The sequence below is a fragment of the Choloepus didactylus genome (genome assembly GCF_015220235.1).
Source record: "Choloepus didactylus isolate mChoDid1 chromosome 25 unlocalized genomic scaffold, mChoDid1.pri SUPER_25_unloc2, whole genome shotgun sequence".
NCBI lineage: Eukaryota > Metazoa > Chordata > Mammalia > Pilosa > Megalonychidae > Choloepus > Choloepus didactylus.
Window position 1 is genome coordinate 357,565 of NW_023637607.1, and position 4,494 is coordinate 362,058.

At 46.4% G+C, this 4,494-nt stretch overlaps 1 pseudogene; it reads right to left on the bottom strand.

Annotated features, from left to right (window-relative positions):
* Positions 1-329: 329 nt before the first annotated feature.
* On the bottom strand, positions 330-3,670 carry LOC119525519 (annotated as a pseudogene).
* Positions 3,671-4,494: the final 824 nt, after the last annotated feature.

A 4,494-nucleotide genomic window follows, 5' to 3' on the forward strand; every position in this document is an offset into this window, starting at 1 on the left:
ACAATACAGTGAATTTGCCTGAACTCACTTCATTTCTGTCTTCCAGCCTTCATGTCAAATAAAATGGTATAAAAATTGTAAACTCCTAACATGAGAGTTGATCATTTATAAAATACCCTGTCTCCAGAGATGCCAATTTCACAAGGAAAAATCAAGCCCTATTACTGCCCTGTTGCTGTTGCTATTATAAAATATATATGTATAGATACATGTAGGTTTTATTTCACAAAATGTGTTTATTATTAGCCTTGTGCAAACATTTTCAAGATAATTATAACTAGTCTAAGAACTTCACAAAAATAAAATGGGTAGATATACACTTCATGTGTTCAATGAAGTACATGAAATGCTGTCAGCTGGACAGAAGTTATGCTAATCCTTGGTCTTGTAAGAAAGGCCATCTTCTCCCTGAAGGTCTGCACTTCTATGGGCTCCTTATGGTTTTGCCCATGCACTGGTAGATTTCTTTGGAGGCATTCTTCACATCTTCTCAGCTGCCTGTTCTTGATAGTGGTCAAATTTTGTCTGTATTGGCTGCCTCTCTGCTCCCTTCAGCACATTTTGTAATCACTCAAGGAGAAGCACCCAGTAGGGTAGGTTGGTTTGGACTTGGAGCTGGGCATCTTCTAAAAACTGCCTCAGTTCTTAGAGAGTGCATGTTTCCCCATTCAACTGCCTCTGCCATGTTCTAGATGTCTGGAGCTCCAGCACCAAGTGAGGGTGGTGCAGGCCAAGAGCTTAGCTAGGGAATATCTATAGGACTGCTTATAGAGAAGGGTTTGTCTTTCCCAAGCATTCCAGAGAAAAGGGGACTTCATGGGCAGAATTGAGTTGTTGCTGTCACTATAATAAAGGCTGCAAAAATTCTGGCTTCATGCTCTAGGCAAGAGTGTCTGTTAACAGATGATTGTGCTACTCCAAATGAAGGGGGGCCCACAGAGCCTGTGGCTGGGCCTCTCCTTCAGAATACTCATGACTTCTGGGAAGAGATTTTCTGTGTTGGTCTCTTTATCCACCTTAAGAGGAGGGAGCTGGCACTGCTCAGGGCTGTTTTGGATCCATCTGTCCAGGAGGCATGGGTCTGTGGAAGGACTCCCCACCCAAGAAATAGGCCTATGGGTACAGGGGTCTAGTCTGGGTGGCAATGTCCAGCTGGCTTACCAACTCCTCTCAAGGGGCCAGCTTCACCTGGTCTTTGTTCCTCTCCATATCAAGGATCTCCTCCTCAGTGTACTCCAACTAGACCCTTTCCCCTGCCAACTCTCACTCCACCACCAACAGTCGGGCCATGAGCATTATCACCATATCTATCTGACCAGAAGGGCCTCTCCTGTGCACTTGCTGTCTCTCAAACACTGTGGATCCCAGCTAGTGAAGGTACACACTGAATACCAGTGTAGCTGCATATCATTGCAACTCTTATAGCCAAGTTAATCTGTACAATGCCCAAAATCTCTGCCTGCAGCTTATGATTCACTGAGCACAGGTATAATTGAAAGTGGCTTTAACATCAACATGCTTGAATACACAGGATCTCTGAAAATTTCATTAAATACCGATGGGTCTTGGAATTCTATAGCCTTAGAGCAGTAAGCGTTGGTGTGCCGGAGTCAAGTGGTGGCAAATAGACATAGATGCATTTTATGCAGTCTTCCTTCACAGTCATCCCAGCAAAATTCTTAAGCAGGAGCATGTTCAGAAGGAGAAATTTGCTGCCACTATTGTGCAAAATCTCACATGGATTTGGGACTCTTCATTACTATAAGGATCACTATACACAGTCTTCAGCATCTTCATTTCCTTTTGAGTAGAGGTTCAAAGACCCCACTGTCACTGGTCAGCAAATATCCAATAGGTACAGGGAGATGCAGCACACCCTCCTCACCACCCTTTTGGCCCTATCTTCATGAAGAGTCACCATTGTGCCCAGAGAAGCATTAGCCAGCTGGGGTCCTCACACAGTCTTTCCATATCACTGGGGAGTGTTTGTGGCTGCATGCCTAGAAGATCTTCAACCCCAAGGCAGAGGTCTGCACCTGCAGTCTTTCCAGGGCACTGCAGGCCTGACACCTCAAAACCATCCACCATCTGGGCCAGAGGGGATACTTGTGAGGCCAGTATGAAGGGTGTGTCCAAAGGTGAGGTCAGGGAAAGATAGAGAAGACAGAGAGGAGCAGAAAGCCAGGGAAGCCAGGGACTGGGGTGTGTCCAGGAACTGCCATGACTTGCTGAAGCCTGGGTGATGGATGCATCTTGGAAGTTGGCATCCTGTCCCAGGGAATTGAATGGAAGGAGATCAAAGTGCAAAAGCTGGCTACACCTTGCCTCAGATTTCTCATACTGTGTGATGCCATAGATGCAGATGAAGCTAATGGAGCTCAAGGAGCCCCCCCCAGCAGAGGCAATTGAGCCCTGGCCAGAGGCCAGAGAGCCCTGGCTGCTCCCTGACAACACCATCAGTGTGTTGGCAGACAAGCTTTGTAATTGGCAATGGAGATAAGATGCTAAGTGGATAGCTTCTTCTAGCTGCATAAGCAGACTTCTCTTTTCCTGAAGTAAAATCCTATCATAGGTGCCCTGTGCAGTTGTTAGGGCTCACTGGATCTCCTCCTCCAGGCACCATTTCTCTTCATCCAGCCACACCATGTCTTCTACCAACCTCTGGTGGATGATGAGCTGTAGCTCCTGGAGCCAGGATTCCTCCTCCTTGATGAGCTGCAGCCAGTCCCTGTCAGCCTTGGCAATTCCTAGCCAGGACTCAGTGTCCAGCTGGGCCAGCTGCTGCTGGATACGTGAGACGCTCTTTCAGGCTTCTTCTTACAGCTAATTAAGTCAGACTTGGTCCACAAATCATGTTTTATCATCACAGTCAGCATCACAGAGATGTGCCAAGCAGAGCCAGATTGGAAGGAAAATCTTGGAGGCTATTGGTAATACAGCAGATATTCTTAATGCCATCAGTAAGTATAAACAGGCTCTGCCTCAGACCCTGCCTCTTCTTTCCAGTAAAAATGGGCTTCTTGATGGTCCAGAACTCATTCATTATGGCCTGTGTCTCATCCATCTTATAGCTGGTGTAAGCATGGGACATCCTACCTTGAATCTCTTGCAAAGTCTCTACCAAATTTTTTTATACTGCAGTTCATGTTTCATCTGAGTCAGCTCTCTTTTTATTCTGGAAAGCCTAGCCCCACAACCTGCTTTTCCTGCCTTCATTTGGTGTGGATTATACTTTGTGTTTGTTGAATATCCAGAGAGGGAGCTGGGGTAGGAGCAGCTGTCTTGTACATGCAAGTTATGCAACTGCTGGTGTTCCTCCTGGGCCAGCTCACACAGCTGCTGCTTAATCTGGTATTTTCCTTCTCAGCTTTGAGATCCTCCTAGACTACAATGAAATATCCCTTCAATATCCATTCCTTCTAGCGTCTCCACTGCTCTCTTGGTTCCTCAGTCTGCATAAACTTATTTATGTGGTCCATGTAATAAATCCCAATTTTGTTATCATATAGTTTCCCTTCCTAAAGGAAGCTCATCCCTAACACAATCAGTAAGTGTCAATGGCTTTGTTATCCAGTTGCTGGAGTCAAGCCACAAAGTTGTGTTTGCTGAAGAAAACATGGCCATCATAGTCCCATGTCTCTTCCCAGCTGGTGGGCACTGGCAGCTCTGTGCTCTCCCAAGACAGAGGCAGTGGGCCTGGGAGGTGATGGTTCCCATGGGACCTGCCTGTGTGAAGGCATTTCCCATGAGTTCTTCTGTGGTTGTTCCCACTGCCATCACCTGCCACCAGTCAGATAAGGTATGACAATGAGGGCTCTGCCCCACTGCTTTGTCTCCATGTGCCTGCTGCCTCCTCCACCAGCACTAAGGCCTGGCACCCAGGGCAAGAGGCCAACCATGGGGATCCACCTCCCCACCAGCATGCCCTTGTCCTGGTGCCTGGGCACCCATGCCTTCCTGTTGCCCACTGGCTCCTGTGCCCTGCTAGGATCCACCTGGCCATGGCCCAGTGCCAGGGCAGTCACAGTCACAGGGCCTCTGCAGACTCCCCCACTGAGACCACTGCAAGTAACTGTCTTCATTCCTGGTGCAGCCCAAGCAGAGCTCTAGTACATTTTTATTTGATCAACAGTATTTTTCATTTCCATAAAGACCTGCTATTTTTCTGTTTATGTTTTCAAATATTTCTTTATGCTCTTCTATGTCTTCTTCATGTTCTTTTTTATGATTTAGCCAACCCATTGAGTTGTTTTGGAGATTTGTTTGTTCTTCTTTGATTAGTTGTTCCAGGTTTTTGTCTCCACTGGCTTTTAATTTGGTCCTTTGGCTTGATCATATCCTCATGGATCTTGGATATGCCTTGTGATTTTCTGTTGTTTTCTTGGCAATTGCTTATTTTGATAAGGTTGTTTTGGGAAATGCAAGTGTATTTGGACATCTGTATATAATTTGGCAGAACTGCCAGTTGCCATAGTGTAACTTTCCTCTCTTCCC